This window comes from Balaenoptera borealis (genome assembly GCF_965194805.1).
Source record: "Balaenoptera borealis genome assembly, chromosome: 4".
In the NCBI taxonomy this organism is placed as follows: domain Eukaryota; kingdom Metazoa; phylum Chordata; class Mammalia; order Artiodactyla; family Balaenopteridae; genus Balaenoptera; species Balaenoptera borealis.
Genome location: NC_138861.1, coordinates 16,605,294 through 16,620,918, shown reverse-complemented (window position 1 = coordinate 16,620,918; position 15,625 = coordinate 16,605,294). Strand labels below are relative to the sequence as shown.

Below are 15,625 nucleotides of genomic sequence, written 5' to 3'. Positions count from 1 at the left end.
TCTTTTCTTTTTTTGTGTGTGTCCTTACAGAATTGTGTGCAACCAGTGATATGATTAAATTACAATCATGAATATACACATAAATGTCTGTACATTTTTTTAATATAGAAAATATTCAAAACTCTGTGCTTTAATGAAATTTGAAACTTGTATTGTGATAAATGTATGTTTTTCTTCTGCTATAGTAAGATTGGACTTTTTTCCTGAAATTAAGTGTCTGTGTTTCTTGGTTTATGATGGTTTCATATCTAATCAGTTATGTGTATGTTAATTTTTACTGGCATTAAAAGAATCCATAATATAAACAAAAATTTAAAATGATTTCTGTATATTGTCTACAGAAAATAGCTTTAATTGAGCAGCTTATTTTCCACTTGCAAGTTTATGGAAATATAAGTATGTCAAAATAAATAAAAAGTAGAAGAATTCTTTGTCATTCAAAGAATGTGATTATTTTGACCATCTTATGAATTACTTTGTTTTTGATGAAAGGGATTCAATCAAGTCACCTCTGAACTGAAGCTGCATAACCAAAACACATTAACTAGTAATATCACCGATTTATAAACAAATCGATGTTTATCTCTGCTTTCTGAATTTAGAATGTTGAGGTTATCTTACTTGTTTAAACCTCTTTGGGGAAAGGTATGGAGATAAGCGTCCACATATGTGTTCATATGTTTATGGACTCACAGGCCTCTAAGATTTTGGTTTTCTGTTAGAGTTCTTAGGAAGTATCTAAGCTTTTATTTGTAGAAGCAGATGCTGTAAAGAAAAGGCTTTAACCTTTTTTAAAAAATTGAGATATAATTGACATATAACATGATATTAGTTTCAGGTGTACAACACAATGATTCAATATGTGTATGTATTATGAAATGATAACCACAATAAATCTAGTAAACATCCATCACCACACAGAGTCACAATTTTTTTTTCTTGTGATGGGTTTTAACCTTTAACAACTTTTGGTGTTATCTGCAAACTATTTCTTAAATCACAGGCAAATTCTGATTTCTGATTTCAGTGAGTCTATCTCAGACGAGTGAGGTATGCCAAACATCATGCTCAATAGGACTTTAGGTCATTTGGTAAATATAACCAAGTAAAGATGTTTTCACTGTCATGACTTGTTAACTGACATGGTATTGGACTATAGAGAAAACAAAACCTGTATGATCCAAGTTAGATTTTCTCATGAAAAAAGTTATCTGTGAATGCTCAGTTCTGGCCAAGGCAGATTTTACTTTCAATTTTTTATTAATATCACCTCCTCTGCTTAACTCCTTTGGTGTCGTCATATCTGTTCATTTATTTTTCAGTCTGAAATTTACTAAGAGTTCTTTAAAGTATGGAATAATGGTACAAATGGATTGTAAAATAAGAGTAGCTTTCACTGGAAGATTAAAGCAAAATGCAGTTTTCCTCTAGATTTTAACTTTGCTTACATTTTTCCTTTAAATTGATACACTAAAAATATTGCAATTAAGTACAACATGAAAAAATGTCCCTGTCCTATCTCCCCCTGCTCTGTCATATATCATGTTTTATTGGAAAAATGGCCAACGTTAAGTCGCTTCAGCATCAATACTGAATATTCACGCATGTGTGTGTGCACATGCACACTATTTAGTAGGCTGTGTTCAATTGGTTAATTTAAGCAAACTATTTTAAGTGACACAGCAGTAGGGGTCCTGATACTTTGGTACTGCTTGAAATTACTTCTTAACTTCAGAATAGTGACTTTACACCTAAACCTCTAGCAGGGTTGAGCAGGAATCAAAGAACTATTTTTCCTTTAAATAAGAGTATTTACTAAAATAATATAAAGCTAAATCAAACAGAACTATTACAGAAGATAATTTGGGAAGTTAAATAATATTTTCTCTGTTTTTCCTATTTTATTGTTTTTAAAGTTTTTTTGATGTTGACCATTTTTCTTTTAAGTCTTTATTGAATTTGTTACAATATTGCTTCTGTTTTATGTTTAGGTTTTTTGGCCGTGAAGCATGTGGGATCTTAGCTTCCCAACCAGGGATCAAAACCACACCCCCTGCATTGGAAGGCGAAGTCTTAACCACTGGACCACCAGGAAAGTCCCTGTTTTTCCTATTCTAGACTTGTATAAATTTAAAATAATCTTTAAGATATTCACATTGTTTAAGCAGTTAAACAAGGAGGTCATCAGACTGAGGTGGCTCTAATGTCTTCGGAGCCTACGTAAGCAAACCAAAACTAAGCCAGAGTCAATGCACTCAGATCCAAGCAAATGAAACTTAAGAACAACCAATCACAAACAGCCAACTAGGCTTTCCCAAATAAGGTAACTCCTTAAGCTATCACCTATCAAATCATTTCCTTGCTCTGCTTCTCTCTAAAAACCTCTCCCCCAGCTCCTGTTGGTAGAATACTCTACCTTTGGTTTGGACTGCCTGATTCTAACTGATGTATGCTCAAAATAAACTCTTGAAAATTTTAATGTGCCTCAGTTTATCTTTTAACAATACTAAATGATTAACTGTATAGTATCTTTTAATGCAATAATGTACAATTGAATGTAATGTCTCAACTGAATGTATATCTTTCTGTGATCTCATTTATGTCTTTCCATTATCTCTTAATTATCTCAATTCCTCTTAATAAAAGTTTAAAAGACTTGTTTTACTGGTTTTATTCCTCCTTAACAAAATTGGGTACACAGTTTCTTAAAGTTGACCATGAATATATTCTCCTTTTAACTGACTGACTTAAACCTGATCCACTGATTTGCACCACGAATTTCAAAAGGTGGATTAGTGCTGTGGATGTGATGGCTTAATTCTTCCAAAGGTGGTTCAGGATCGGTTACAGCAAACTGAGCAGCAGCATCAATTTCTTTCCTCACTTCAACATCAATTTCCTTCAGTTCTTCAATACTGGCAAGTTTGTTGTTTAGCATTTTACCTTTGAGAAGCATGATAGGATGGCTCTTACTTCTTAAATTCTGAACTTCTTCTCGTGTACGATAACTGATTCCAGACTCACTCATACTGTGTCCATGATAACGGTATGCCAGCAGCTCCATCAGTATGGGCCCCTTTCCAGATCTACAATAGTCAGCTGCAACCTTAGTTGCCTCCCGAACACACAGAACCTCCATTCCATCTACCCTTAGACCAGGGATGAAATTGCCTCTCTTGGAGTAATCAGTGTTGGCTGCTGCTCTCTCAACAGATATTCCCATTCCATAGCGGTTATTCTCGCAGATGAAAATACAAGGTAAATTCCACACAGCTGCCATATTATAAGCTTCAGATATCTGACCCTGATTAGCGGCACCATTCCCATGTAGAGTCTAACACACCTCGCTGTTTCCCTTATATTTACAGGCCAGAGCAATACCAGCTCCCAGCAGTCCCTGAGCACCGACAATGCCATTGCCTCCACAGAAGTTCTTGGCATACATATGCATTGACCCTCCTTCTCCTTCAGCACAGCCACCTCTTCGACCTGTCAGCTCTGCAAGAATTGATGGGACAGAAAGTCCACGAGTACAGCATGAGCCATGAGCCCGACAGGATGCAATGACATGATCCATGGGATTTAGCCCAGCCTCAAGACCCACACAGCAAGCTTCCTGACCATCACACAAGTGACAGAAACCACGAATAAATTTCTGTTTTTACAACTGATCCGCCTTCAATTCCATTCGACGAACGGTCTGCATCATCCTGTAGTATTTGAGTCCATCCTCCCGGCTGAGCACTGCGGTGGCATGGGGACCCTCTTCCAACCAATAAAGATCACATTTCTTAATCTCAAATGTAGCATCATTTGAATAGTTACAGGATGCCACAAGCACCCTGTTAGCGGGCTTCTGGGTGACAACAGACAGCACGCTAGAGACAGCAGCAGCCAGCATCTTCCTCATGGAGCGCAGCCAGGGAGGCCGTGAGTCTCCATCTGCCAGGGTTGCCTGAGTCCCAGTCTCCAGCAGACCCTCCACGCCCCGAACGCACGCTGCGCCGCAATGACCGCGCGCTGGTGGCAGAGGCCACATCATGCCGCGCTGGGCCGCGGGCCGCAGCCTGGATCAGTTGACGTTTACAGTGCCTTCCAACAGTAAAATTAAGAATAAAGGTTGTTTCTTGCCCTGGAAGACTTGGCTGAACTACACCCTGTTCCTAACTAACGCCATCATCATTGCTAAAACATCATAATCTGGGTCCCTTTTCCCTGCTAAACGCTAAAGTAATGCTTCCTGAACGTTGTATTAAATGGAAAAGAGGAGAAAACACAATCCTTAAGGCACACAAGAGCTCTGACAGGTTAAGCCAAAGATATTCTTACCAATATTTCTTTAAAGTCTTTTTAAAAATCATTAAAATATGTATGAATATTTTATCCTACTCCACAATACACCATATTTATTTTAAAGTAAAAATAAAGATGCAAATTATTTGTAGTTTACATAAGTTAAAAAACACACACACACACTTCTTTTAAAAAGTTGGTGCACCGGAAGAATATGCACATTTACGCTATGGATTCTAGCGCCTGTGTCTCCTGATTGGTGGTGAGGGAGGGCACGTGACGGTACACAAATCCCTACCTGAGATTGAAAGTCTAAACCCAATAACAAGCTTTGCCTGGTAAGCGAAAATTGAAATCAGGGTTGAAATGATCTAAGGGCAGATGGAATGGATGTTCCATGTGTTCAGGAAGCAGTCAGGGTTAAAGTAGCTGCTAACAAGTTTTTACGTGGCACTTCTCCTTGCCCTTTACTGTAATCCTGAATCCTGTTCGGTTTTATCCCTATTTTCTGACTAATTTTTTTGGAGGGGTGTTGGTCTGTTCCTATAACGTCTTCAACAGGTTTCCTTAGAAAATATCAAGATTCATATGGCTTTGTTTCTTGTTTTTATATCAATCTAAACTGAACCAGTCTTAGCCTGGGAAATCAAGAAGCATGTTCTTATAATATTTCCTTATATAGTAAACATTAGAAAGCATAACTTCTTATAAAGTGACCCAGTAAACAATATGCAGTTTGGACTGAAGGAGAGCAATGGAGTTTGCTTAAGCAGTCGTCTTACGCCTAGTGTTACAAAGATCACATACCATTTTCCTCTTTTGTGCTTTTGTGATTTTGTACCCCGATAAGCCAACCATAAACAGGGATTCTGTTCTATTTAGACTATTAAGCAATCCACGTTAATACACGCTTTGTTTTATATCCTCCACCTGTTTGTAAATAAACAAACAAAACACAAAAATCCCTGTTTATAAATAAATTCTCACTCAAATCCCTATGACATGTTCAAAGCAGCTGCCTTCTCTAACCTAGTTACAAGTATTATCATGGATACCACTTATAGTATTCAGGCAGGAAGAAGAAAATAGCTTGTTAAAAAGTTATTATATCTATTAAAACTCAATCCTCCTCCCACCTTCCCAACCCAGCCGTCATAAATGGGCTTCATCTTTTCACTCAATTTAAAATTCTGCTTTTGGAATTCATGGTCTTGCTGTGTTGTTTGCTCCTTCTTTGATAGTTAGCCTGTCTCTGCTGTTCTCTTTCATTCCTGCAGGTACTGGAGACCTCCAGGGAGCATTGTCTCCATGAGAATGAGAAAAATGACACTGCATGATGGAACAGTAGTGTTAATGGGTCACTGAGTGACAGCTGAGCCTTCTCTCAGAGGCACCAGCCAGGCTAGCACTGCCAGGAACACAAGAGCTGTACAGTCAAGTGTGCCAATTTAATCTTGTCACATATAGCCTGGGCTGCAAAGATAGAGCTCCCCTTAAAAGCCCAGTGTGACAAGGCTAAACCTGACTCATGCCAGAGGAGAACATGCAAAGATGCTTATTGCAAAATACCTGTGCTACAGGTCACCACAGAAGATGGCCCTTTTATTGCAACAGGCTCTGGTTAAGATAATATACAATAAAATGGGAAACTTGTAGGGACCTTTTGGACATCAGTTACACTACACAACCTAAATTCAACTTAAAGATAGACAGATGAAATCATATTTGCATACTGATGTCAGAGTACTTCCATTAAACTCATTAAACCTGATGATGATTTTTCTTTAAGTTTAAACCCATCCACATTTTCAAAGTAAAAGTAAAATTTCCAGACGTCAGGTAAAAGTTTAAAACCCCCAAGGAAATCCTGAGCTGTTGAGCCTCTCTTATCTGCCCCTGGCTAGACAGGATTCAATACACATGGACAATACAGCCAATGACAGTGTACTTTTCTGCAAATGATTTATTCTTTTGCCTTGTCATTGTTCAATACCATGTTTATTAGCAAACAGAACTAAGAGTCATCTACATGTTCACCACTGAAATGTTTGCAATTAAAATCCTCATAAATTCTAAGTTTTTAATTAATACCAAATCTTACTTTTAATCTATTTGAAATTAAAGGGAAACAGATGAGCACTTTTATAAGGCCAATAGTAGACTTTGCATTAATTAATAAAAATCCTAATAAAAGAGGAGCCAGTGATTATAGTAGCCATCATTAATGTCAGTGTGACAGAATTTCGCTTTCCATGTGTAATGGTTGATCCTCTACGGGCATTTATGAATTCATCTTAAAAGTGTCACCCCCATTGAATCAATAGCATATAAAATATTTTTTAATAAGCGACAAGGAAATACTAAAAAAAGAACAGCATGTTTGAAGAATATTAAATTCCTCCAGTAATAATTATGTACTTTCACCAAATGTTAAATAAAGAAAGCTGTTAAAGAGTGAATATGTTCTACATAAATAATATCAGATCTCAGTATAAGATTATTGGCAATGTATTTTTTTTCATAGCTCTAAGATTTGGCAATTAAAAGTGATGAGTAAGAGAACTTGGTGAAAAAAATTAAGACATATATAACTCACAGAAGAATTTTTCCCATTTGGTCTAATTATCTCCCTTGGAGAAAGGGAAAATGTCAGTACCATATATTCTGCAAAATAATGACAATCAAGCAAAGTCCTCCTCCAATGTTATAATAAATGAGCTTAGTTCAGAACAATTCAGAGCCCTGGGCAAACAATATTTTTTTCTTCTCCTCACGCTCATCCTAATTCTGAAGTATCATTAAATAAAAATTCAGGACAAATTATCATGAAGAGAAGACTTAATTGAAAACAAGAGGTAAGGTGAGGGTGCTCCTCATTCCACCCAAATAATGATGGAATAAAGAAAGGAAAGACATTATGGGTTAATTGTTAGTAGCGACTAATTGGAGCCACCATCTTTCTCCTGCTGGATGAGCAGAGTCACCTGAGTCATCATGCCCACAGTATCCAACCCTTATCCCTAGAGTTTGGGACCAAGGTCTAGCAGATCATGATAAAAGAGGTCATTATTCAAAACTGTAAAAGAAGAGTTTCCAAACATTTTAATAAGCCCCCTATAATTAGAACTGAAATTGACTATGGCCAAGTGAGATAAGAAAAGCAATTCATGTATAATTTGGTGTCAAGATTTACTATGGCCTACTGTCTCAACTAGTAGAGGACTAGTGCAGGTGTCAAAAGCTGTGAAGTGATTTCTGCTCAGTACTTTGAGTTGTTTTGTAAAATAAAAATCATCAATTCAATATATGTTTCTAACAAATCAAAGAAAATTCAAGAAGCCCAAGTCAGGTCTCTTTGCATTTCCTCCAAAAATTATTATTTACATTTCTTGGGAAAATTTTTTTGTTCACAAGATCTTAATTCTCACATACTTAAAAACCCATATCTCAAATTTTCATTCTCTAAATAAATATACATTTATCTTTAGTAGCTTTAATTTTAATAGCAATAAAGTATACATTAAATGTGATAGTAAAAATAAACTATATATTCAATAGTGAAATGATGGCTTCTCTCCTTTGAACAAAGTCTTTTGTAATATGTCTCTTAACTGTACATTTTATGATGTTTTCTGTATTAATGCCCTCCCACAACACTTCCTTCTAACAACTTTGGGTAGATTATTACCTTTTCCTAATATCAGTATGTGATAACATAATTAGCACATTTATTTCCTTTGACTTTGCTTCTTTGAAGACCTGAGTCACTGAACTAAGATTTAAAGAGACAAAGGATATTGGCAAAATTCCAGGGCACTGCTGCCCCCTGGAAGGAAGTTTGTGCAGCACATCTGACCATTACAGACAAATCTTGGGAAAAAGAGAGTCTGAGATCTGGCACCCCACTTTTAACAACCTACTGTTGGCTGCATCATTGGTTTTCTGTGCCCTCTTCTTATCTAAGCTTGGGCACAGGGTTGCCTATCACATCCTAAACTAAGATCCTAATACACTCCATGGCTCTCTCCAGAGATCCCTGTGGATATGTAGAGTCACACAAACAAATTTTCTCAGCAAAATAATATTTTTTTAAATAATGAAGATGAAATTTGAAGCTATCATATGCATTAATCTGAAATTTAAGGAACTACTGTAAATATTGCCCAGGTTTATAAAAACCTTTCATCTCTTTGTTGGAGATACAAAGTTTGCTCATTTGATTTTTACAGAGACAGGTAAGGCAGTTTCTATCATTCTCAATTTCTATATGAGGAAACTGAGACCTAAAGAGTTTAGATGAAAGGCAAAAATTACAAAGTTAGTAAAAAGTATAATATTCATCCCTTACTTATTCAGCACATATAATGAAGTGCCTTCTTTTCTGTACTAAGTAATAGAAATAAAATGATGATATACAATAAGATTTTCCTCTACTTAATCCAGTTCATATGGAGGTGTTGTGCTGTGAGCTCTCCCAGATTTTCTGGCATTGCATGTAGAAAAGGACACATCATCATTGAATGACAGAGAAAGAGACACATGAACAGCTGTTATAGAGGCAGTAAGACTAATGTATTGCATTCTGGGCAATGGTTACAATGACAGTTTGTCTTTATTGGGATCAATGATGAACAAATTAAAATAGAGTAATGTCAAACAGTGACACAAAAAACAGAACACTCTAACTTTGTAAAGTTGTGTTGTCTCCTTTAACTTGGTAATACAGCAGAGCTGAAAAGGCACACTGGGAAATATGAAAATCAGGATCTCATAATTATGCAATACATTATGAATATGAATGCAGTTTCTCCAAGCAACCTGAGACAATGCTGTAGATGTTTTATGGAGATTTTTGGGCGTGAGAATCTCTCTGTTCCCACGGACCCACTGTTCATCTGGATTCTAAGACATTTCCATAGTGCCCAGCACTGTAAGTCTAAAAGGCCACCATGGGAGAAGCCTCAGAGAGGTTTTTAAATGCGAAGTCTAATAAACATCATCCACATTACTAAATGAAGATAGTGTGTAAGAAGAGTTTTTAAGCTCAGACATGTTAGGCACTCATCAAAAGCATCATATTCAGAAAGCAAGATTGTTGGAGGATTGTCAGAGGAAGTTAACAAGCTTCTGTCAGGGCTACCAGCTCCTAGGCCATGAGCACTGCATTAAAATTTACAACACATTTCTTCAAAAATTCTTAATCTTTATCTGCCTTCACCTAGCCCTCATCCACCTCATTTCATGATAAAATTACTCTAATTACTGTAAGGATGAATTACAACTTTCTAAGGGATTTCTCATATTTTACAGAATGTTTCCAAATCATATGGAAAATTATATGGAATGCGTAATATCCCCATTGATCTGAGGAGAAACAGACCCAACAAGTTCGATAAGTCCAGCAAACATTAGGCACGTCTTCAAGTCATACATCTAATTCATGGAGAGCCAGCCTCAGTTGATCAAGTGCTCCTTGCCTTCACATACTACACTGCTCCCCTCACCCTAGCTGCCTGTCTTCTGATGAATTTTTACATCTATTAGAGCGTCCTTCCCACTAATCTTAGCGGAAGAGGAGTGCTCTTCTTATCTAGAAATCTAAACCCTCAGCCCCTGCTACAGAACCTGCTACTGGCTCATAACGAGACACTGCTCTTACTCATATACTCCCCACCCCGACCAGGGAATCATCAATTTTGTCTTCTCCTTTGGTTTTCTTTCATGCTCATATTTCCTCTGCTCTGAAAGAAGATACCCAAGGCTTCATTGCCTCTTTTAGATCTCATCCCATATTATTCCTTTTATCTAGTCAAGCTCCACAAACATGCAGCCTGTACCCACAGTCTCCATTTACTTTCCTCTAATTGCTTCCATATGCTTCTGCAATCTGTGTCATCAACAATGAATTGAAATTTCTCACATCAAGGACTTGGCTAAATTTAATGACAACTTCAGTATCATCATTCTCTGGAACTCTCCACCGTATTACATGTGTTTCTCCATGGATATTCCCTTACCCTAACTTGAAAAAAAAAGTTTTTATGCTGCTTATACCCTACACTTCATTTCCTGATATCTCAACCTTGACCCAAAAAGTAAAAGTAGGTCTAAAGTTTAATACAATACTATATGCTCTATTGTTGCCAGTTATATGATTACCCACAGAGTCTCACATGATTTATTGGTTTAATTCTCACCAGTAGGGTACTGCCAACCATATTTTCAACATTAACTTTCCTTCATTCTCTCTAATCTACCAGGGGAAAAGTGTATTTGAAAGTCCTGTAGTTATTTAAACTAAAAAAATTCTAAAATGAAAGAGTTCTTACCTTTTACCCATTTGAATAAAAATAACGTCCCTCCCAATTTTCTTGTCTTCTTTAGAGTCCTGTTGCTGGTTTATAAACTCAGCATATACTTTGACTATTCTGTCTTTTTAAAAATTCTATCCTGTAAATGTAGAAAAGCACAAAGATAAAATATTTAAATCATCTCAATTGCTGTCAAATTTTGATTTATTCCTTTTTATTATTTTTTATTTCTGATATAATCAGGATCATATTGTGTATTTTATATCTCAAGATTTCTTAGAATTATAATTATTTTCAAAATAATCAAAAGCTATTTAAAAGATCATTTCAGTGGCTGCTAAAATAATCTCCATTGTATGGATGTGCCATAGCTAATAAAATGTTCCCCTAAGACTGAACACTTGTGTTATTACTGAGCTCATACTATGTTCCTGGCAGTATGCATTAGGGAAAAGACTGCTTTTTAAAATTTAGTTTATAATGTTTTTAACACAAAAATGTAAGGTGTTCAATGTGTTGATCTCTTTTGTTATAGTTCCACTCTTTGTACACAATTATGAGTTTATATACTATAAATAACTACTTACTTTATTATTTAGTCTTTGAGACATCTGGAAGTTACCGGATAATGCAGAGAAGTGATATTACAATTTTATTTTGTCCACTTCATTCTTCCACAGTTGTAGATTGAGTAGTCTATATTTTTATTATTTTGGGATGCTAGCTTCATATCTATCTATATATCTATATATATATATCTACATCTCCATAAGCTAAAAATTTTGTTTCTAAGCTCTTCAGTTTTATTATCTCTCAGTTGATTCTTATGTGAACACTTCCCAGTTTTAATTATTAGAGCATAATATAATTGTGTATTTGATAGACCAAGCCCTTAATCGTTACATTTCTTTTTCAAAATTCATTAAGATTTTATAGCCTATATACTATTTCATATGAAGATCAGGGTAATTATATTAAAAGAATTTGGTATTTAAATAGAATTCCATAAACATATAAAATGAATAGGAGAGAGGTCTATCTTTACAATATTTAGTTTTCCCATTCAAGTCTATTCATCTCTCAGCTTACTCAGAATTTGACACACTGACATCATGTGGTTTTCCTTATGAATTGTTTCCTTATCCATTTTTTGTAAAGTTGTTTCTCAGCTTGGGTGATGGTGTTTTTTTATTTTGTTTTTATTGGAGTATAATTGCTTTACAATGTTGTCTTAGTTTCTGCTGTACAGTGAAGGGAATCAGCTATATGTGTGTATATATATATATATATCCCCTCCCTCTGGGACTACCCCACCATCCCACCTTCTTGCTATGTTCCAGGCATTTTGCTAAGTATATTGCAAGCAATATTTTACTTAACTGTCACAACAATCCTATGACATAGACAAGATTGCCCTACTTAATTTTACTGATAAAAATACTTAGACTTTAATAGTAAGTATTTCCAGGAACCAAAAGCCAGTAAGTGATAGAAACTGGACTCAAATCCAGATTGTCTAACCCCAAAGTTTCTGTTTTTGTCAATAATTATGGTGATAGCTCTGAGATGGAAACATGTTTCCTTAACATGTTTTGTTAGGAAATAATCTAAATTTAATCTTTACTATGTTTTTAACAAATATGTTAAGTTTTTAAAAATATCTTTTCATATTATTTGAAATAGTTATATCACATCTTTTTACTTGAATTCCTGATATATTGTCATTCAAGTCCACTCCTATGGTGTGTGGAACCCCAGGCAAATATACTTTTGCAGAACTCCAAAGTGCGTTACAAAAGTCATGGATCCATGCAGGGCATAGTGATTTGTCAATGATGATTTAGAATAATAGGTAGAGAAGAGGAAATTACACATTTATTGTCCAATCGGAGCTTGTGAAGATTCTTGATACAGTTAAAAAAGCACAGTCTATTCTTGTTCATGTCCAAGAATCGTCGCTTCCTGTTCTTAATTGCCAAGTGCATAATTTTTAACTAATTTCTCATATGCTTTTCCAAGAAAGAGGTAGTACCTGTTGTTAATCACAAAGCAGTGGTTCTCCAGAATCTGTTTGTACTCAAATAATATAGATCTTCTTGGCTCTATAGTTCCCTAATACCATTTAATTAATTCTGGTTACATCATTACTTATGATGCTGCAGCATATATCCTGCCAACCATAAACACTAGATTCTCAAAAGTTGTTACTGTGCTTTATTGATGATGACCACAAATGTAAGTTTTACCCAAAGTATGCAGGTAAAAGTAAATGATAATTATATTTCTGGTCATGCTCAATTTACCTTTAGGATATTTATGGCATAAATATAGAACAACACATCTTCCAAACATGTCCTCTCTTGAGCAGTTTAGAATGTTATCACTGAATTTCTAGAATGTGATTTCTTTCCATGTGGATTTCATTCCTGTCATCTACTCATTGACACCAGTAAGAGGGGCCATGGAAGGAGTGGGATGAGCCATGATATTCATGCAAGGAATGACTGCCCTGCCTTGGCACAGCTTAAGACCAACCAAGGAGAGCACAACATTACATCAATTAGAGGCAAAAGAGGAAATATGTAAGAAGGACCTGATGACATTGTAGAGCAACTGTCTCAAAGTCCCGGGAAGAGACAGGAGCAGCCACCTGAGAAGGGCTGACAGACAGGTGGAGTGGAGTTTTCAGAATGGGTGAGTGACCACCCTAGACACAAGTGATGACTGGTTCACAGGGCAAAGAATGCCTGCTGCCATCCTTACCACTCTTGGGTGCTGTAGACTGGAGACAGCACCATGCTCATAACGCAGATGTACAAGAGCCAACGCCTGCTCAATGCTTAAACCCAAGGACTGGTGCTGAACTATGGGTAGCCAAAAGCTTTGAATTTGTCCTGTATCCCATGCGAGTGAGAGTCACACAAAATCAATGTGTCTGTACAGTTCTGACAGTCCAGTCTTGCTTGGTTCACATCATGCCAGTCAGCAGGAGTGGTATACTTGCCAGTCCACTCACATGGATCTGATGCCCAGGCATGGGGCCCTGGGATAACCCCATAGGCAGACGTTCTGGAGCTCCTCTGGGAATCTGGTCAACCTCATAGATGGGTCAGAGGGCACCCAAGAGAAGATATGGATGGATAGATAGCATATATATATGCTAGATAGATAGATAGATAGCATATATATATATATATGTACATATATATACATATATACACATATATAAAATATCTTGTTCAATTTATATAATCTAGTTAAAACATATTCTTAAGTACCTTATATTTATAGATTTCCTATTAATCAACTCTCCTAGAATTTCTAGGATAAATTCAGATTGTTTGTTAGTGTATTTATATAATTCATGAACAAATTGTGTGGTCTGATTTTCACAAAAGTCTTCTCTTTTCTGACTGTTAGAGAAATTTCTTTTTTGGAAGATTATGTTTGTACTTGCACAAATCTGGATTCCAGTGTTCAAATTTCCTAACAACTAGTCCATTTTTGTTTTTGATAGATTACATTCATTTAAGGTCATATTTATTTTTTACCACCTATGTGTCATAATAACAATAGCCAACTTTTATTGAGTGCTTAGCATGTAATGCTCATTGTATAAACTTTATCATAGGTCATCCAGGTTAATTCTTGCAGGCACACTTTTAAGTAGGTACCATTATTATGCACACTTTCTCACAGTGAAAATGAGGTTTATTGAAGATGTTTATCGCACATAATAGAGCTTGTAAATAGTGTAGCCAGATTGTGAAACCAATTTAGTCTGAGTCCAGAATTCTCACTCTTAACCACTGTACACTAGAGAGAGAATACTAAAAAAGATAGGAACTCTGCCCTCAGGGACCTTAAGTTCTTGTGCAGGTCTCTGAGAGGCCCAATCAAATTATACTTCTTTCCTGCCTGGATTCTACATAAATTGGTATATAAGACAAAGGATTCAAAAATGGAGGCCAAAATGTCATCAGTAGTTTTGTAAAGTTTCCATTGGAAGATATCTTAGTTTGAGAGCAAATTTGGTCTCCCAACCCAGGAATAAGGAAACTCACCTCCTCAGAAACAGGCAATGCGAGACCCAGAGGTTGAGGTCATGGAATAGGAAGAACAGAGAGGAAGTTCTGCTGCCTGTCGTATGTTCATTCCCAAGAAGCGAGAAGAGCTGAGCCTAGTCTGTCCAATTTATAGTTCCCAATTTTGCCATCTAGATAACACACTTCACCTCTTCTAGGTGAGGAGACTGAAAAGATGGGAAAAACCCAAAAGTGTTCCATCCAATTCCAAGTACTGATGAGTGTCCTCTCCTTTCTCTCTCATCCTAACTGCTCCTTCTTGGCCAGCCTCCTGTTGATTTATTTTCTGCAACTGGAAAATCGTGCATCCTGCTCATTTTATTTCATTGTTTCTATCTTTTCTTTTGTTTCCTCAATGGATGACTCAGTTCTTTCAGTGTGGACAGGTCATGCTGGTGGTGAATTCTGTGAATTGTGGATGTGGGAGTAGAAGAAATACACTTATACTTGGAAATATTATTCTTCTAAAATTGTATACCTGGAAAAACACAGAAGAACGAATCAAACAATTTTTGAAAAAATAATAAAATAAATTCAAATGTTTGTCATGAAATGAGCATATAGAACATAATAGCTTTTATACTGTTTTTTATTTAAAAATATAAAGGAAGAAAGGATACCTTTTACAATATTAACAAAATAAATAAAATAGCTTGGAAATATTTTAGTGAGAAACGTTCTTTTATGAAGAATTCCAACAGAAGAACATAAAAAAATATGAAAAATGGAAATGTACATCTGGTTTGTGGGTAACAAGACATTATTTTGGCTATGTTGGTTCTTCTAAATTTAATAAATGTTATCTAAAACAAAATAACATGACTTTCTTGAGGGGCTAAGAAGGGAGATAAGGAAATAGGAGTAAAGTTTAAAAATTAAACTAAAAAATTAAACAAGGGAAAATTTCCAAGGTTGTCCCAAAAGAGATTATTAATG

At 35.9% G+C, this 15,625-nt stretch overlaps 2 pseudogenes across 2 annotated transcripts; both read right to left on the bottom strand.

Annotated features, from left to right (window-relative positions):
- On the bottom strand, window positions 1–3,282 carry LOC309628590 (pyruvate dehydrogenase E1 component subunit alpha, somatic form, mitochondrial pseudogene; annotated as a pseudogene). Its single transcript has one exon. The product of its transcript is annotated as a pyruvate dehydrogenase E1 component subunit alpha, somatic form, mitochondrial pseudogene (transcript).
- A 52-nt stretch (window positions 3,283–3,334) lies between these two features.
- On the bottom strand, window positions 3,335–4,042 carry LOC309628577 (pyruvate dehydrogenase E1 component subunit alpha, testis-specific form, mitochondrial pseudogene; annotated as a pseudogene). Its single transcript has one exon. The product of its transcript is annotated as a pyruvate dehydrogenase E1 component subunit alpha, testis-specific form, mitochondrial pseudogene (transcript).
- Window positions 4,043–15,625: the final 11,583 nt, after the last annotated feature.